Source organism: Leuresthes tenuis, unplaced genomic scaffold, assembly GCF_036924035.1.
Source record: "Leuresthes tenuis unplaced genomic scaffold, fLeuTen1.0.hap1 SCAF_48, whole genome shotgun sequence".
Lineage (NCBI taxonomy): Eukaryota > Metazoa > Chordata > Actinopteri > Atheriniformes > Atherinopsidae > Leuresthes > Leuresthes tenuis.
This window is the reverse complement of record NW_027325402.1, coordinates 194,961-215,944: the sequence shown is the minus strand read 5'-3', so window position 1 is coordinate 215,944 and position 20,984 is coordinate 194,961. Positions and strand designations below refer to the sequence as shown.

The 20,984-nt window shown below is 41.9% G+C and overlaps 1 non-coding gene and 1 pseudogene across 1 annotated transcript; one reads left to right on the top strand and one right to left on the bottom strand.

The window, feature by feature from the left end:
* Positions 1–254: 254 nt before the first annotated feature.
* Positions 255–431, top strand: LOC140285634 (U2 spliceosomal RNA; annotated as a pseudogene).
* An 11,300-nt stretch (positions 432–11,731) lies between these two features.
* Positions 11,732–11,922, bottom strand: LOC140285649 (U2 spliceosomal RNA). Its single transcript, XR_011910638.1, has one exon. It is a non-coding gene; the product is annotated as a U2 spliceosomal RNA (small nuclear RNA).
* Positions 11,923–20,984: the final 9,062 nt, after the last annotated feature.

Below are 20,984 nucleotides of genomic sequence, written 5' to 3'. Positions count from 1 at the left end.
CTGAAAATGAGGTAAATCTAATCCACCACTGTCCTTGGTCTTCTGTAGGGTTTTTAAACTAATACGTGGTGGTTTGTTTTTCCACAGAAATTTGGAGATGCATGAATCTAGTGACTTAAACCAAGTAGCAGATAGTTTTATGGGGATCATTGAGAACAAATAGTTAACTTTTGGTAGTATCATCATTTTAATGGTTGTAACTCTCCCCATAAGTGATATAGGTAAGGACTTCCAACGAGAGAGATCGTCCTCTACTCTCTTTACTAATTGCACATAATCCATCTGTACTTATCAGTTTAATATGTGATATGTCTATGCAAGGACTACATATTAAATGGATTTTTATCAATAGGAGTTGAAAAAGGAGCTTGCTCCGTTCACTCCAAGCATCGACCCGGTACTGCAGTGCCGCTGGGAACGGTGCGCTCTCCTCTGCTGTTGTGAAAAAGCTAACAGCGGTGCAGGATGGAAGTTTCTTTTAGTCTGCTGAGAAAAGAGAGTGAATGCGAAGTAGACTTTAACACGGCTCTGGGAGCGAGCCGAGTGCGGGCTAACCAGGAGAAATGCTTGAAAAAAACGCGACACCGAATGAGCGGTCAGAACAAAGCCTCAATACGGTGTTCCTGTGGTGTTTTTATAAAATGCGGTGAAAATAAAGGTGTGAATGCCCCATAGAAAACTAAAAGGTGGAGCGGAAGTGTTCGGCTGCAAGAAGGTGTGAATGTCCGACTATATTTAGTGAAAAGCAGGTGAAGCAAGGTCTGAATGCCCAACCTTACATCATCAAAAGCGAGATCAGAGGTTTTTGGCTGCAAGAAGGCCATAGTTTGCCAAAAGCGGGTGAGGTGCGAATGACCGACTAAATATCAACAAAAGTGGGGGCGGAGGTCTTCGGATGCAAGTGGGTGTGAATATCCCACCATACAAGTATGGTGGAGAGGAAGCTGTGAATGGCCGACCATAGTTTGCAAAAAGCGGGTGAGAAAAGGTGCGAATGTCCAACCATACATGATCGAAACAGGGTGTTTGGCTGCGACAAGGTGTGAATGTCCACCCATAATTAATGAAAAGCGGGCAACAAGTAGGTTCGAATGCCATACCATACATCATCAAAAGCAGGAGTGGATGTGTTCGGCTACAAGAAGGTTTGAATGTCCGAGCATAGTTTGTAAAAAGCGGGTAAGAAAAGGTTCGAATGCCCGAACATACACCATCAAAAGAGGGAGCGGAGGTGTTCCGCTGTAAGACGGTGTGAATGTCCGACCATAGTTGGTAAAAAGTGGGTATGAAAAGGTGCGAATGCCCAAATTCGGCTGCAAAAAACTGTGTTCGGCTGCAAAAAGGTGTGAATGTTCGACTAAAGTTTGTAAAAAGCGGGTAAGACAAGGTGCGAATGCCTGACAATGTATGATCAAAAGCGGGAGCGGAGGTGTTCAGCTGCAAGAAGGTCTAAATGTCCATAATTAATTGCTAGAAAACATGAAAGAAAATTTTCGAAAATCAATCCGCACATGATCATAAGTGGGAGAGGAGGTGTTCAGCTGCAAGAAGGTGTGAATATCCTACCATAATTGCTGAAAAATGTGTTAGAAACGGTAAGAATCCCGGACCATACCTCATCAAAAGCTAGAGAGGTGGTGTTCGGCTACAAGTAGGTGTGAATGTCTGACTAAAGTTCAAATATATTAACAAAAGCGGGAGGAGAGGTCTTTGGATGAGTGGTTGAGAATTTCCAACCATAATCTATAAAATGCGGTGAAAAAAAAGGTGTGATAGAAACCTAAAAGGTGGAGCGGAAGTGTTCGGCTGCAAGAAGGTGTGAATGTCCATCTATAGTTGGTGAAAAGCAGGAAAAGCAAGGTCTGAATGCCCAATCTTACATCATCAAAAGCGAGATCAGAGGTGTTTGGCGGCAAGAAAACGGGTAAGGTGTGAATGACCGACTAAATATCAACAAAAGTGGGGGCGGAGATCTTCGGATGCAAGTGGGTGTGAATATCCCACCATACAAGTATGGTGGAGAGGAAGCTGTGAATGGCCGACCATAGTTTGCAAAAAGCGGGTGAGAAAAGGTGCGAATGTCCAACCATACATGATCAAAACAGGGAGCGGAGGTGTTTGGCTGTGACAAGGTGTGAATGTCCACCCATAATTAATGAAAAGCGGGCAACAAGTAGGTTCGAATGCCCAACCATACATCAACAAAAGCAGGAGTGGATGTGTTTGGCTACAAGAAGGTTTGAATGTCCGAGCATAGTTTGTAAAAAGCGGGTAAGAAAAGGTGCGAATGCCCGAACATACACCATCAAAAGAGGGAGCGGAGGTGTTACACTTGAAAGACGGTGTGAATGTCCGACCATAGTTGGTAAAAAGTGGGTAAGAAAAGGTTCGAATGCCCGAATATATACCATCAAAAGCGGAAGCGGAGGTGTTCGGCTGCAAGAAGGTGTGAAAGTCCGACCATGGTTTGTAAAAAGCGGGTAAGAAAAGGTGCGAATGCCCGACAATGTATGATCAAAAGAGGGAACGGAGGTTTTCGGCTGCAAGAAGGTCTAAATGTCCAACCATAATTTGTAAAAACCGGGGAAGAAAAGGCTCGGAAGCCCGACTATACACCATCAAAAGCGGGAACGGAGGTTTTCGGCTACAAGAAGGTTTGAATGTACGACCATAGTTTGTAAAAAGCGGGTAAGAAAAGGTGCGAATGCCCGAACATACACCATCAAAAGAGGGAGCGGAGGTGTTACACTTGAAAGACGGTGTGAATGTCCGACCATAGTTGGTAAAAAGTGGGTAAGAAAAGGTTCGAATGCCCGAATATATACCATCAAAAGCGGAAGCGGAGGTGTTCGGCTGCAAGAAGGTGTGAACGTCCGACCAAAGTTTGTAAAAAGCAGTTAAGAAAAGGTTCGAATATCCAACCAAACATAATCAAAAGTGGGAGCAGAGCTGTTCGACTGCAAGTAGGTGTGAATATCCACCCATAATTCCTGAAAAATGGGTAAGAAAAGGTGCGAATGCCCAACCATACATCATCAAAAGAAGAAGTGGATGTGTTCTGCTACAAGAAGGTTTGAATGTCCAACCATAGTTTGTAAAAAGCGTGTAAGAAAAAGTTCGATTGCCCGAACATACACCATCAAAAGAGGGAGCGGAGGTGTTCCGCTGTAAGATGCTGCGAATGTCCGACCATAGTTGGTAAAAAGCGGGTAAGAAAAGGTTAAAAAACCGGACTGTACACAATCAATAGCGGGAGCGGAGTTGTTCGGCTACAAGAAGGTGTGAAAGTCCGACCATGGTTTGTAAAAAGCGGGTAAGACAAGGTGCGAATGCCCGACAATGTATGATCAAAAGAGGGAGCGGAGTTGTTCGGCTGCAAGGTCTGAATTTCCAACCATAATTTGTAAACACCGTTGAAGAAAAGGCTCGAAAGCCCGACTATACACCATCAAAAGCGGGAGCGGAGGTGTTCAGCTGCAAGAAGGTCTGAATGTCCACCAATAATTACTGAAAAATGGGTAAGAAAAGGTGTGAATGCCCAACTATACATCATCACAAGCAGAAGTGGATGTGTTCGGCCACAAGAAGGTTTAAATGTCCGACCATAGTTTGTAAAAGGCGGGTAAGAAAAGGTTCGAATGCCCGAACATACACAATCAAAAGAGGGAGCGGAGGTGTTTCACTGCAAGAAGGTGTGAATGTCCGAGCATAGTTTGTAAAAAGTGGGTAAGAAAAGGTTCGAATGCCAGAACATACACCATCAAAAGAGGGAGCGGAGGTGTTCCGCTGTAAGAAGGTGTGAATGTCCGACCATAGTTGGTAAAAAGCGGGTAAGAAAAGGCTAAAATACCCAACTCTACACAATCAATAGCGGGAGCGGAGTTGTTCGGCTAAAAGAAGGTATGAAAGTCCGACCATGGTTTGTAAAAAGCGGGTAAGAAAAGGTTCGAATGCCAAAATATACACCATCAAAAGCGGAAGCCGAGGTGTTCGGCTGCAAGTAGGTGTGAATGTCAGATCATAATTTGTAAAAAGCTGATGAGAAAGGTGTGAATGACCGACAATATTTGCTGAAAAATGTGTTAGAAAAGGTAAGAATGCCGGACCATTCATCATCAAAAGCCGGAGAAGAGGTGTTCGGCTGCAAGAAGCTGTGAATGTCCAGCCATAATAACTCAAAAACGGGTAAGAAAAGGTAGTATTGCCAGACCATAAATGATCAAAACAGGGAGCGGAGGTGTTCCGCTGTAAGAAGGTGTGAATGTCCCACCATAATTGGTAAAAAGCGGGTAAGAAAAGGTTAAAATACCCGACTGTACACAATCAATAGCGGGAAGGGATGTGTTCGGCTACAAGAAGGTGTGAAAGTCCGACCATGTTTTGTAAAAAGCGGGTAAGAAAAGGTGCGAATGCCCGACAATGTATGATCAAAAGAGGGAGCGGAGGTTTTCGGCTGCAAGAAGGTCTGAATGTCCAACCATAATTTGTAAAAACCGGGGAAGAAAAGGCTCGAAAGCCCAACTATACACCATCAAAAGCGGGAGCAGAGGTGTTCAGCTGCAAGAAGGTCTCAATGTCCATCAATAATTGCTAGAAAACATGAAAGAAAATTTTTCGAATATCAAACCGCACATGATCATATGCGGGAGAGGAGGTGTTCAGCTGTAAGATGGTGTGAATGTCCATCCACAATTCCTGAAAAATGGGTAAAAAAAGGTGCGAATGCCCAACCATACAACATCAAAAGCAGGTGTGAATGTCATCATAATTTGCAAAAACCTGATGAGAAATGGTGAGAATGCCCGACTATACACCATCAAATGCGGGAGCGGAGGTGTTCGGCTGTGAGTAGGTGTGAATGTCCGACCATACTTGCTGAAAAATATGACAAAGCAGTTTTCACTTGGTTTGAGTGAAGGAATTCATTTTATATCAAAATCCGAAATTGTGTAGAACTCGTGGAAATAAGTTTATTCTCGGATTCCTAAAGGTTTAGTGTTGTTCTTTGGTATACTGCAAAGTAATACTTTCTATTTTGTTGAAACCCATTCAGACATGGATAAATATGAAGGACAAAGCAGTTTTAACTTGGTTTGAGTGAAGGAATTCATTTTATATCAAAATCCGAAATTGTGTAGAACTGGTGATAAGAAGCTTATTCTCGGATTCCTAAAGGTTTAGTGTTGTTCTTTGGTATACTGTAAAGTAATACTTTCTTTTTTGTTGAAACCTATTCAGACACAGATAAATATTAAGGACAAAGCAGTTTTAACTTGGTTTGAGTGAAGGAATTCATTTTATGTCAAAATCCGAAATTGTGTAGAACTGGCGATAAGAAGCTTATTCTCGGATTCCTAAAGGTTTAGTGTTGTTCTTTGGTATACTGCAAAGTAATACTTTCTATTTTGTTGAAACCTATTCAGACATGGATAAATATTAAGGACAAAGCAGTTTTAACTTGGTTTGAGTGAAGGAATTCATTTTATATCAAAATCCGAAATTGTGTAGAACTGGTGATAAGAAGCTTATTCTCGGATTCCTAAAGGTTTAGTGTTGTTCTTTGGTATACTGCAAATTAATACTTTCTTTTTTGTTGAAACCTATTCAGACATGGATAAATATGAAGGACAAAGCAGTTTTAACTTGGTTTGAGTGAAGGAATTCATTTTATATCAAAATCCGAAATTGTGTAGAACTGGTGATAAGAAGCTTATTCTCGGATTCCTAAAGGTTTAGTGTTGTTCTTTGGTATACTGCAAATTAATACTTTCTTTTTTGTTGAAACCTATTCAGACATGGATAAATATGAAGGACAAAGCAGTTTTAACTTGGTTTGAGTGAAGGAATTCATTTTATATCAAAATCCGAAATTGTGTAGAACTGGTGATAAGAAGCTTATTCTCGGATTCCTGAAAAGGTTTAGAGTTGTTCTTTCCTATCCTGCAAAGTACAACGTTCTTTTTTGTTTAAAGCTATTATGACATGGATAAATATGAAGGACAAAGCAGTTTTAACTTAATCGGTTTCAACAAAATAGAAAGTATTACTTTGCAGTATACTAAAGAACAACACTAAACCTTTAGGAATCCGAGAATAAACTTATTTCCACGAGTTCTACACAATTTCGGATTTTGATATAAAATGAATTCCTTCACTCAAACCAAGTTAAAACTGCTTTGTCCTTGATATTTATCCATGTCTGAATCGGTTTCAACAAAATAAAAAGTATTACTTTGCAGTATACCAAAGAACAACACTAAACCTTTAGGAATCCGAGAATAAACTTATTTCCACGAGTTCTACACAATTTCGGATTTTGATATAAAATGAAATCTTTCACTCAAACCAAGTGAAAACTGCTTTGTCATATTTTTCAGCAAGTATGGTCGGACATTCACACCTACTCACAGCCGAACACCTCCGCTCCCGCATTTGATGGTGTATAGTCGGGCATTCTCACCATTTCTCATCAGGTTTTTGCAAATTATGATCTGACATTCACACCTGCTTTTGATGATGTATGGTTGGGCATTCGCACCTTTTTTTTTTATCCATTTTTGAGGAATTATGGGTGGACATTCACACCTTCTTGCAGCTAAACACCTCCGCTCCCACTTATGATCATGTGCGGTTTGATATTCGAAAATTTTCTTTCATGTTTTCTAGCAATTATTGATGGACATTCAGACCTTCTTGCAGCTGAACCCCTCTGCTCCCGCTTTTGATGGTGTATAGTCGGGCTTTCAAACCTTTTCTTCCCCGGTTTTTACAAATTATGGTTGGACATTCAGACCTTCTTTTAGCCGAAAACCTCCGCTCCCTCTTTTGATCATACATTGTCGGGCATTCGCACCTTTTCTTACCCGCTTTTTACAAAACATGGTCGGACTTTCACACCTTCTTGTAGCCGAACACATTCGCTCCCGCTATTGATTGTGTGCAGTCGGGTATTTTAACCTTTTCTTACCAACTTTTTACCAACTACGGTCGGACATTCACACCTTCTTATGGCGGAACACCTCCACTCCCTCTTTTGATGGTGTATGTTTGGGCATTCGAACCTTTTCTTACCCGCTTTTTACAAACTATGGTCGGACATTCAAACCTTCTTGTAGCCGAACACATCCAGTTCTGCTTTTGAGGATGTATGGTCGGACTTTCACACCTTTTAGTAGCCAAACAACTCCGCTCCCGCTATTGATTGTGTACAGTCGGGTCTTTTAACCTTTTCTTACCCGCTTTTTACCAATTATGGTCGGACATTCACACCTTCTTACAGCGGAACACCTCCGCTCCCTGTTTTGATCATTTATGGTCTGGCAATACTACCTTTTCTTACCCGTTTTTGAGTAATTATGGCTGGACATTCACAGCTTCTTGCATCCGAACACCTCTTCTCTGCTTTTGATGATGAATAGTCCGGCATTCTTACCTTTTCTAACACATTTTTCAGTAATTATTGTCGGTCATTCACACCTTTCTCATCAGCTTTTTGCAAATTATGATCTGACATTCACACCTACTTGCAGACGAACACCTCGGCTTCCGTTTTTGATGGTGTATATTTTGGCATTCGAACCTTTTCTTACCCACTTTTTACAAACTATGCTCGGACATTCACACCTTCTTGCAGCGAAACCCCTCCGCTCCCGCTATTGATTGTGTAGAGTCGGGTATTTTAACCTTTTCTTACCCGCTTTTTACCAATTATGATCGGACTTTCACACCGTCTTACAGCGGAACACCTCCGCTCCCTCTTTTGATGGTGTATGTTCGGGCTTTCAAACTTTTTCTTACCCACTTTTTACAAACTATGGTCGGACCTTCAAACCTTCTTGTAGCAGAACACATCCACTTCTTCTTTTGATGATGTATGGTTGGGCATTCGCACCTTTTCTTACCCATTTTTCAGGAATTATGGGTGGACATTCACACCTACTTGCAGTCGAACAGCTCTGCTCCCACTTTTGATTATGTTTGGTTGGATATTCGAACCTTTTCTTAACTGCTTTTTACAAACTTTGGTCGGACGTTCACACCTTCTTGCAGCCGAACACCTCCGTTTCCGCTTTTGATGGTATATATTCGGGCATTCGAACCTTTTCTTACCCGCTTTTTACCAACTATGGTCGGACATTCACACCTTCTTACAGCGGAAAACCTCCGCTCCCTCTTTTGATGGTGTATGTTCTGGCATTCGAACCTTTTCTTACCCACTTTTTACAAACTATGCTCGGACATTCACACCTTCTTGCAGCGAAACACCTCCGCTCCCTCTTTTGATTGTGTATGTTCGGGCATTTAAACCTTTTCTTACCCGCCTTTTACAAACTATGGTCGGACATTTAAACCTTCTTGTGGCCGCACACATCCACTTCTGCTTGTGATGATGTATAGTTGGGCATTCACACCTTTTCTTACCCATTTCTCAGTAATTATTGGTGGACATTCAGACCTTCTTGCAGCTGAACACCTCTGCTCCCGCTTTTGATGGTGTATAGTCGGGCTTTCGAGGCTTTTCTTCAACGGTGTTTACAAATTATGGTTGGAAATTCAGACCTTGCAGCCGAACACCTCCGCTCCCTCTTTTGATCATACATTGTCGGGCATTCGCACCTTGTCTTACCCGCGTTTTACAAACCATGGTCGGACTTTCACACCTTCTTGTAGCCGAACAACTCCGCTCCCGCTATTGATTGTGTACAGTCGGGTATTTTAACCTTTTCTTACCCGCTTTGTACCAATTATGGTCAGACATTCACACCGACTTACAGCGGAACACCTCCGCTCCCAATTTTGATGGTGTATGTTCGAGCATTCGAACTTTTTCTTACCCACTTTTTACAAGCTATGGTCGGACATTCAAACCTTCTTGTAGCAGAACACATCCACTTCTTCTTTTGATGATGTATGGTTGGGCATTCGCACCTTTTCTTACCCATTTTTCAGGAATTATGGGTGGAAATTCACACCTACTTGCAGTCGAACAGCTCTGCTCCCACTTTTGATTATGTTTGGTTGGATATTCGAACCTTTTCTTAACTGCTTTTTACAAACTTTGGTCGGACGTTCACACCTTCTTGCAGCCGAACACCTCCGCTTCCGCTTATGATGGTATATATTCGGGCATTCGAACCTTTTCTTACCCGCTTTTTACAAACTATGGTTGGACATTCAAACCTTCTTGTAGCCGAAAACCTCCACTCCCTCTTTTGATCATACATTGTCGGGCATTCGCACCTTTTCTTACCCGCTTTTTACAAACTATGCTCGGACATTCAAACCTTCTTGTAGCCAAACACATCCACTCCTGCTTTTGTTGATGTATGGTTGGGCATTCGAACCTACTTGTTGCCCGCTTTTCATTAATTATGGGTGGACATTCAGACCTACTTGCAGCCGAACACCTCGGCTTCCGCTTTTGATGGTGTATATTTTTGCATTCGAACCTTTTCTTACCCGCTTTTTACAAACCATGGTCGGACTTTCACACCTTCTTTTAGCCGAACAACTCCGCTCCCGCTATTGATTGTGTAGAGTCGGGTATTTTAACCTTTTCTTACCCGCTTTTTACCAACTATGGTTGGACATTCACACCTTCTTACAGCGGAACACCTCCGCTCCCTCTTTTGATGGTGTATGTTCGGGCATTCGAACCTTTTCTTACCCGCTTTTTACAAACTATGCTCGGACATTCACACCTTCTTGCAGCGAAACACCTCCGCTCCCTCTTTTGATTGTGTATGTTCGGGCATTCAAACCTTTTCTTACCCGCCTTTTACAAACTATGGTCGGACATTCAAACCTTCTTGTGGCCGAACACATCCACTTCTGCTTTTGATGATGTATAGTTGGGCATTCACACCTCTTCTTACCCATTTTTCAGTAATTATTGGTGGACATTCAGACCTTCTTGCAGCTGAACACCTCTGCTCCCGCTTTTGATGGTGTATAGTCGGGCTTTCGAGGCTTTTCTTCAACGGTGTTTACAAATTATGGTTGGAAATTCAGACCTTGCAGCCGAACACCTCCGCTCCCTCTTTTGATCATACATTGTCGGACATTCGCACCTTGTCTTACCCGCGTTTTACAAACCATGGTCGGACATTCACAGCTTCCTCTCCACCATACTTGTATGGTGGGATATTCACACCCACTTGCATCCGAAGACCTCCGCCCCCACTTTTGTTGATATTTAGTCGGTCATTCACACCTTACCCGTTTTCTTGCAGCCAAACACCTCTGATCTCGGTTTTGATGATGTAAGATTGGGCATTCAGACCTTGCTTTTCCTGCTTTTCACCAACTATAGACGGACATTCACACCTTCTTGCAGCCGAACACTTCCGCTCCACCTTTTAGGTTTCTATCACACCTTTTTTTTCACCGCATTTTATAGATTATGGTTGGAAATTCTCAACCACTCATCCGAAGACCTCTCCTCCCGCTTTTGTTAATATATTTGAACTTTAGTCAGACATTCACACCTACTTGCAGCCGAACACCACCTCTCTAGCTTTTGATGATGTATGGTCCGGCATTCTTACCGTTTCTAACACATTTTTCAGCAATTATGGTAGGACATTCACACCTTCTTGCAGCTGAACACCTCCTCTCCCACTTATGATCATGTGCAGATTGATTTTCGAAAATTTTCTTTCATGTTTTCTAGCAATTAATGATGGACATTTAGACCTTCTTGCAGCTGAACACCTCCGCTCCCGCTTTTGATCATACATTGTCAGGCATTCGAACCTTGTCTTACAAACTTTAGTCAAACATTCACACCTTTTTGCAGCCGAACACAGTTTTTTTCAGCCGAACTTGGGCATTCGAACCTTTTCATACCCACTTTTTACCAACTATGGTCGGACATTCAAACCTTCTTGTAGCCGAACACATCCAGTCCTGCTTTTGATGATGTATGTTCAGGCATTCGAACCTTTTCTTACCAGCTTTTTACAAACTATGCTCGGACATTCAAACCTTCTTGTAGCCGAACACATCCACTCCTGCTTTTGATGATGTATGGTATGGCATTCGAACCTACTTGTTGCCCGCTTTTCATTAATTATGGGTGGACATTCACACCTTGTCGCAGCCAAACACCTCCGCTCCCTGTTTTGATCATGTATGGTTGGACATTCGCACCTTTTCTCACCCGCTTTTTGCAAACTATGGTCGGCCATTCACAGCTTCCTCTCCACCATACTTCTATGGTGGGATATTCACACCCACTTGCATCCGAAGACCTCCGCCCCCACTTTTGTTGATATTTAGTCGGTCATTCGCACCTTACCCACTTTTGGCAAACTATGGCCTTCTTGCAGCCAAAAACCTCTGATCTCGCTTTTGATGATGTAAGGTTGGGCATTCAGACCTTGCTTCACCTGCTTTTCACCAAATATAGTCGGACATTCACACCTTCTTGCAGCCGAACACTTCCGCTCCACCTTTTAGTTTTCTATGGGGCATTCACACCTTTTTTTTCACCGCATTTTATAAAAACACCACAGGAACACCGTATTGAGGCTTTGTTCTGACCGCTCATTCGGTGTCGCGTTTCTTTCAAGCAATTCGCCTGGTTAGCCCGCACTCGGCTCGCTCCCAGAGCCGTGTTAAAGTCTACTTCGCATTCACTCTCTTTTCTCAGCAGACTAAAAGAAAGTTTCATCTTGGGCTCCCTGAAACCTCCATCCTGCACCGCTGTTTGCTTTTTCACAAGAGCAGAGGAGAGCGCACCGTTCCCAGGGGCACTACAGTACCGGGTCGATGCTTGGAGTGAACGGAGCAAGCTCCTTTTTCAACTCCTATTGATACAAATCCATTTAATATGTAGTCCTCGCATAGAGGACACATCAGACATTAAACTGATAAGAACAGATACTACACTTGATCTTAGCCAAAAGGCCGAGAAGCGATAACTGTCCACTGGTTCACGTCCGAGGGCCCTTCCTGGCACAATGCGCACTTGTAGCGGTGTTCTTTTTATGGCCATAGTGTCACTTTGCACCTCGGCCCACCCGCTGCACTGAGCACTCTTCAGCCCTTTTAAATGGTATAACTTTACACTACCGCACGCTCCAGCGAGCACCATTCAAGCAACAACTTTGCATCCAGCTTCGAACATTGGCACAGTAAGTAAGGCGACTCTACTCAGAGAAGTCACTCTGCACAGTAACAAGATTTCTTTTGCACAGACAGAAAGGGCTTCATCCGTAAAGGTAAAGCCTGCCAAAAATAGAAACAACTCATTAGTGCTGCTCAACGTTGTACTTTGCAGTAAAAGAAAGAGCAAATCTAAAGATTCAGGAATCCGAGAATAAGCTTACTTCCATGAGTTCTTCACGATTTCGGATTTTGCTATAAAATGAATTCCTTCACTCAAACTAAATTAAAACTGCTAAACCGCTAATCTGTTACATGCAAGGCAGATGTCAAATTCACCGAAATAGGATCTAAGGGTATTTGGCCAATCGAGCTGTAGCAGCTTCGGTAAAAGAGTATAAGTTGAAGAGTTTGTGAATAAAGGTGTGCACACACATAGTGAGTTGTAGGAAAATAGGCAGGGAGCAATGCCGGCTGGGGTATAGGTTCTTGTATGTTGTCTGACTGTTTGATTTGAATGTGTTGTGTAAGTGTCCTGTTGAATGTTACATGTTTGGGCTTTGACACGCTTCACTGTGGTTGTTAACTGTGTGGTGTGTCCTGAAATGTTATATGTTTGGGCTGTGTGACATGCTTAATGCTTTTCAGTAGCAACCCACTTATTCATATATAGCAACTGACAACATAAGAAGTCCGGACATACTTTGATAGTAGTTGTAGAAGTATCCTTATTGATAATAGATAAACTAATTCATAGTGATAGAACAGTAGATGAACAGGTGCCTGCACATGTCTCATAAAAATAAAATGGGTGTATGATTGCTGACGGCAGAGCAATACTGCCAAACTTATGAGTTCTTGTGGCAAACTTGATTCAGTGTATTGACGTGTATACGCTGTTTCGCTGACTTGTCACAAGAAACAAAGTGTGTTTGATAAGATCCGACCATTTTATTACGGGAGGATCAGTATATATGGATTCTGATGTGACTGATAAACTCATTCGTATCTTAAGCATAATCTAATACGTGAGACAACGCCCTGGCACACAATCAAAAAAAAAAAAAGAGAGAGCGGTTTTGTGTCCCCACAGTCCATAATGTAGAAAAGAGAGAAAAAAGCCTTTCTGATTTGTTGTGTGTGCTCACAGTGCAGAGTGTAGAGAAAAGAGAGAAAAGAAAGCCGTTTTGGTGTCACGGGTGTTGTGACTTACACACACACATTTCTGAATTGAGAAAGGAAATTATTTTAGAGGAAGCACTAGAGTTTAGATCCCACATTTGTTGATAGGCATTCATTTAATTTTTCTTTTAATCAGTTTTAAAGTGAATACTAACTGAGAAATGAAAAAGGTGAAGAGTTTAGAAGCTTGGTTCAAGAGCAAAACTTGGTTTATGATCAGCTGAGTCTCTAAACAGAACAGCAAAGGGCTTCATCGAACATTTAAAAAAGATTCAGATTGTTAGAATATCCAGAATTTATAGGAATGGTGGTGATTACTCTTATTTTCTACAATGGAAATAACTGCACCATGTCTGTTTTATGAATTTAAGGGGCTAAAAAGTTTTGTTCTCGTTTTTCTATGATTAACCGAATGTATGTGAGAGTCCAAACAGACAGAAGGGTTACGGCCGAGCGCTGGACCTTCCAAAAAAGATGAGACAGGCTGGACCCGTGCCATACTAGTTAAGGCCTGCCTGTGGATTACAGGTTCTTTAAACTCTCACACACACAAACTCACACACGTTCGCACACATACACCCATACACACACACATTCTTGAACTTGCTGCAAGATTAAACCTTTGCATTAACTGACTCCAGCAACTCTGAGTCTCATTGAGAGACTTTTCTCAACAATTGGGTCCTCAAACCAGATCTCAACGTTTTTTCCGCTGTCCAGGGTCGGAGCTGAAACCGTGCACGGGGGAGTCCAGTACTCCTAATGAAAGACCCCCTGCTGAATTGCGGTAATTAGGGGCCAGTGTCCACTGAAAGGGGAAAAAGGGACGAGATCGTACTTTTGAATCAATGGCCAGAAGCCATTGGCAGTGCAGGCATCAACAATAATGGTGTTATTTCACCCATTAACACTTAAGGTACCTCATGCAGTGGCTGTGATATGGTTACTTAACAAAATATCTTTACCAGACATCTCTCCTACATAACAGTTCTTCTTTCACAGCCACACCTTGTTGTCGAGAGATGTGCTACACTTAATCCATCCACACTGCTACCTACCCCACAGATGGAAAGCCTCATGATTGCATGTCAGAAATAACCATCAGTGTTTTACCCAGGCCAGACTTAACTGATATACATTATGAAAATGCAGAAATAACTATATTTATTCAACAGATCAAAGAAAAAAACCCTGATGGCACAAATGCTACAGGATTTGCAGTAGTAACAGAAACTGAAGTTTTCTTAAAACAACCACTACCAAAAAATTACTCTGTTCAAGCAGTCGAATTGGTAGCTTTAACTGAAGCTTGTAAATTAAATAACAAAAAGGTTGTTAACGTTTACACTGACAGTCAGTATGCCTTCTCAACTGTACATGTGTTAACACAGCATTGGAAAAACAGGTATGTTGACATCCACAGCTAAATGTATAAACTACAAATATTTTAGCATTATTAGATGTTATTCAATTGCCATCTACAATAGACTCGTATGAATGACCGGAAGGAAAACCATACTGCCAAAGAATTTGTTTAAATATGCTGCAGTATTGAGCCACGGACCATGTCATGTCTCAACAGGAGGGATGGAAGCAATAATGAACCAGGTTTTTACAGCATATGGTTTTACTAATTATTAAAAACATTTTTTTAGAATAAATAAATGAATAAAGTTTTGTCTAGCAGGTCAAATATGTGCAAAACACATTCCACAGGGCAATCTAAGACCAAAACGAAGATAATTCCCTAAGCCAGTGTATCTTTTTCAACATATTTGTTTGGATTTCATTATTTCATTATTTTGTAGATTTCATTGAACTAAATTAATGTTAAGGGAAACGATTCTGCTCAGTGACAACAGAGGTTTTTACCAAATGGTCTGAAATATTTCCATGTGCACAAGCAGATGCACTCTCAGTAGCAAAATCACGCGTAAAATAACTCATTTCTAGATTTGAAATTCCTGAAAAGATCTTCAGTGATAATTTGACACACTTTGTAAACAATGTCATCTCACTGATGGCAAAGAACTTAAAATAGACCTTAGAAACCACTGTGATATAGAAGGTTTCGCTAACACATTGGAATTGTTTTACTATTTACATATGCATGTGCAGTGAAGAATTGCTTGCTGCTGATAAATGCAAAGAAGAACAGCTTACACATAAATGCTCACATATAGGCTGCTGAATGCAATGAAGACCTGCTTATCCAGTAAAGTTCAATGTCAATGTGTAATATCCAATTAGGATTTGCAAAACAGTGAAGTTAAACAATGAATGGGTCCATAGTCGGTATGAGAAGACTACAGGAATATTTACCTGGGTGTACGTTCAAACAGAGATGAGAAAATTGCGATAAATTATTGTTTGTTTGTTTGTTAGTATGTATATGAATGTTATGTGTATAAACTGTGTTGAGTTGTAGTTACTCAGTAGTGTCTCAGTGAAACAACCGACGGGGGAAGCCTTGCGGTGACAACAAAAGCAGTGTTTTACTGATCAGTCAAGTTGCTCCAGTGTACTCCATACAAACTGGTTGGCTACTGAAGGGATAGAAAATGGGGAATACTTGTTTTAAAGCAAACAAGGAATTAGATGGGAAAAATACATGTTTTAACGGGACCCAGACAATATTATATAGATGTCGCCACTGAAGTAAAGAACATTTACGTGGGATGGTGTGAGGGTCCTCGTTTGGCTGACGTTCGCCGATATGCTCGCCATGCTCAGAACCAAGTTGAGACGCGTAAGACAACCAAAAGGGACAAGTGTGAAAAGGAGCTGCATGTGGCAACCATGACCATGTATTACGCAGTTGGTGTAAACAGAGGACGAGGCCGAAGTCGAAGACGTGGACGTGTGGGAGAGGAGCCACGCCAGAGCTATGATCCGAATATTTGTTTTTACTGTGGCCAGACTGGACACTGGAAGAAGGACTGTCCACAGCTAAAAAGTGATGAAATTGGGCAAAAGGCTGACTGAGGGTGGGAGGCAGGTTCTGGACGTCACGCGGCAGCGGAGCCTCCACTAATGGGTGATAGCACAAACACACTCACACATTTTTCCTGCTCTGTGTAGTGAAGCAACGCTTGCCGACTGTGATTCACGTAGTAAAGTTTTGCATGCTATTTCCGTCCTAGAGCAAAGATATTTCTCTCAGAATATAGGAACTTATGTTCATCAGTAGTGACGTCAGGGGAGTTTGATTGTCCTCCAAAGTTAAGTGGAAACCACGTTTACTGTATGTCTGCATCAGGCCAGGTTGTGAAGGAGAAAATGACAATGCCCATTGCGTGTTGTCACTCCCGATGAGCTCTCCTTCAAACACTCATTTTTGTTATCAGAGTTGTGTCCCATTAACCTGATGGGCTGTGATCTCATGTGTAAATTAGGCATTATTTTAACTTCTACACCAGAGGGTGTTAAGGTTATGTTACAGCCTGACAAAGTTTTCACAGCAGTGCAGTTTGATTCATCGGCACTTACATATGCTTATGAGTGGAAACTTCCCAGCTCTCCTTTTTCACAACAACTAGTGGAAGAAGCAAAAGCGTTAGTTTCACCCCATTCTGATTTCATGCAACCTACTGATTTGCACTGCACATCACACATTTCTTTGGGGCCTGACAATGACTATGAGAAGAAGTGAAAAAATATGTGCGCCTACTTTATTGGCTGTGTCGCTCACTCCAGAGCATTTCGATTTTTTTAATGTTTGTGGTACTCGCCCTCACATTTCCTTGGCCAAACGTACACACTGGCAGTGACAAGGTGTGGGAGAGTTTGTTGCTACATGTCAGAAAGAAATGGAGTGGACTGTTTCACCTGCTGATCCAAATTTGATGTTTTCTGAACGATTGTCAGCATACAAAAAAACATTTTTGAGTACAATGCATTGTCAAAGAACTGTGGACTTAATTCCTACCACAGAATCACATTTTGAAGCATGTTTTTTATCTGAAACAGATTTGTCTTCGATACCCATGTTGGCTGAAGTGCCCAATGATCTTTGGGCTAAGAGCAAATATGATGTGGGGTTGATAAAAGGCTGTGAACCAGTAATTGTCACCCCTAAATCAGACTTTTGTCCATGTAAAAAACAATACCCTTTTAAGCCTGAAGCAATTAAAGGGATTAAACCTGTTTTTCAATCTTTTCAGAAAACAGGCGTTATTGTTCCTTTTGAAAATTCACCTGTGCTTACTCCATTGTTTCCTGTTAAAAAGATTAAAGATGCTGGCCAGCCAGATGAATGGCGTTTTGTACAGGACCTCCAAGCGGTGAATGCTGCAGTTCAGCCACATGCTCCTACTGTGCCCAACCCACACACTATTTTGTCTCAAATTACATCAGATGCACAGTTTTTCTCAGTGGTTGACTTGTCGCCAGTGCACCCTGATAGCCCATTTTGGTTTGCTTTTTAGTTTGAAGGGAGATCTTGGACTTTTACCCGGTTATGCCAGGGGTACTGTGAAAGTCCCACTATTTACAATGCTGCCCTCAAAGCTAGTCTGGATTAACTTCAATCAACCACAGGCTCTGCTCTTTTGCAGTATGTGGATGACATCATTTTATGTAGTCCATCTAAACAACAGTGTGAAAAAGACCAAATGACTCAAATAACTTTCTTGCTTTCAAAATTTTTCCTCTAGTGACACTGACTTAGAGAGGGATGAAGATAATCACGTTTAATTGTTCATGTTTTGATTGTTTATCATTGGACCCTTTATTACTATGATGCCTGCATTTTAAACTCACGTTGTGTGCAAATGCAGGCTGATGTTTTACAGATAAAGTTATTATTTTCCTTGTTTCTTTTGGGTTGATTAATATCATGGTATTATTATAATCAAAAGGGAGGAATGTAATGGAAAATAATTCTTATATGCATTGTATTGAGTGTTACTGTGTATAACCTGCAAATGACCGAGCTGCAAGGTACCACCCTGCCCTGTTTTCTTAAATTCCTCTTTACAATGGTGGGCTTGTTATAATGAGATAGCTGCACTTTAGGGGGGACAGGGTTAGGCTGGTATTTACGAGTGTGTCTGGGTAACCTCAACTGATGGTTGGGGAGGAAAGTTAGAAGAACAATCAATTATACCCAAAAACAGATGACGTGATGAGCGGGCAATATAACTGTGTGTTTTTGCTTCAGTGGTCAGAGCAACTCTGTATTCTGTACTGTGTTGTTCTCTCTTGCAAGATATTATTATTAAAGTCTCTTATCTCCTCACAAGAAAATAACTGACTCCCCAAATGCAAGTGTCAGGACAAATGATCAAACTTCTCCAAGCTTCAGTCTGCAGAGAAGTACAAGACAGGGTTGCTCACTTTCTCCCTCACTTTTTGCTATTTTCATCAAACCTTTAGCAGCTGCTATCAGACAAGATAGAAATATTAAAGACATCCAACCCCAAAATATTGAGCATAAAATAAGTCTTTATGCTGATGATGTATTACTTTTCCTTCAGAACTCACAGACGTCTCTCACTCACGATCACACTCATAAATAAATTCTCAGCACTTTCTGACTACTCTATCAATTGGTCTAAGACCACAGTTCTGCCCATTAACTGTAGGGTCCAGAATATACCTGCGATCACTTTACAGTCAGGAAAGATTAGATATTTAGGCATAAACATTTCCTCCAGGCTCTCAGAGCTAACAAAGCTAATTTATGTGCAATTATTAAAGACAGTAGAGGACAATCTCTCTCGTTGGAAGTCCTTACCTATATCACTTATGGGGAGAGTTACAACCATTAAAATGATGATACTACCAAAAGTTAACTATTTGTTCTCAATGATCCCCATAAAACCAACCTGCTACTTGGTTTAAGTCACTAGATTCATGCATCTCCAAATTTCCGTGGAAAAACAAACCACCGCGTATTAGTTTAAAAACCCTACAGAAGACCAAGGACAGGGTGGATTAGATTTACCTAATTTTCAGCACTATTCCTTAGCCAATAGGTTACAGTATATATCAAAATGGTTTAAACCTAGCCCAATAGATGAACATGGATAAATATAGAACAAGCATTGTGTGATAATCTGGAAATCTCTGACCTGCCACTTATTAGTCAAAACGTAAAAAATCACAAATGTTTCAAAAGCATTAACACCAGCACCTCTCTGACAGCCTGGTGGGAATTTCTTAAAATAACAAAGTCTTCACTTGTCCCGTGTAAGCTTACACCCATCTGGAACAATCCTGACATCCTGCAAAACAAAAAAATGCTAAACTTTACTCTGTGGAAGATCAAAGGAATCAAACATCTGGAACATATAATCCAAAATGGACATTTTATTTCATTTGATGAGCTCATATCACAACATGAGATAGGCAGCAATAAATTCCTAGAATATCAACAACTTAAGTCTATAATAACAAAGAAATATATCCTCCACCAACCAGACTTACAACTCCCGATTAGGGTAGCAGAATTTCTAAGCATCTGCACCCCAAAACTACTATCAAAAATATATAAATTATTGTCTAAGATAGATGACACAATGTCTCTACCGTCCTCAAAATGGGAGGCAGATTTATCCATCAGTTCTAGTCATAGCTTCTGGCCACAAATATGTTTGAACACCTTCAGAATGACTCAAAATCCTAATTTACAGCTCATACAATACAAAATTCTTCATAGAACACACTATACAGGACAAAGGATGTTCAGGATGGGTCTAACACACTCAAACATCTGCTCACATTGCACAGATAACACACCTGATGATTATGCACACGCTTTGTGGTTTTGTGCGCCTGTCCAGAAGTTCTGGCTTGAAGTCTGTGCGGACCTATCAACATGGCTAAAGTGTAGCATTCCTGCATGCCCCACACTGTGTATACTGGGTGACTTAGACAACATCAACGTGGAATTTAGCTTAGCACACATGATCCTCACAGTGTTATGTATAGCAAAGAAAACTATTCTCATGAACTGGAAAGCGAAGAACAATCTGTGTATTTACCAGTTTAGAAATTTTCTTTTAGATTATATTAGCATGGAAACAATGTCTGCCTCCTCAAAACATCAATTGGCTGAATTTAATTCTCTCTGGTCCCCTCTGATTAGCTTGATCACATAGTGTTGGTGGTGGGTTGCTGTCCCGTCGCTCTGGGCGGTTGGGTGTGTGCTGGGGGGGGCTGTGTGGCTTCGGGCGTCTGGTGGTCTCTCGGGTCGTGGGGACCGGGTTGGTCATTGCTGGGGGGGACTGTGTGTCGGGCTTGGAGGGCAGTTTTGGGGGCTTGCGGGTGGGGCTGTCTTGCGGTGTGGGGCGGGGTCCCTTAGGGGCCTTGGGGTGGTGGCTGCTGGCTCTGTACCGGGTGACCGGGCCGCTCTGGCGTGGGTGGTGGAGCTGGGCCTGGACCTGGTGGCTTGCCGCTGCCTTGCGCCCGGGGCGGGGCCCTGCCTGTGCCTGGGGGGTCTGGGTTGCCCTGGACATGCCACAATATGCGTGGGTTGGTGCAGATCCTGGTGCCGGCCTTGTTGCTCTGGGAACTCCAAGGTGTCCGCAGGTGGTTATTTTTTTTAGGGTGTTGGGGCGTGCGGTGAGGGGGAGGGGGTCTGAGTGGGGGTGTGCTTTTCCCCTGTTGGGGGGGGCCTGGGTGATGGTGGGTCTCGCTGCTGCGACTGGTGTGACCGGGTGATTTGTTTGTTTGTTTGTTTGATTTTTGTT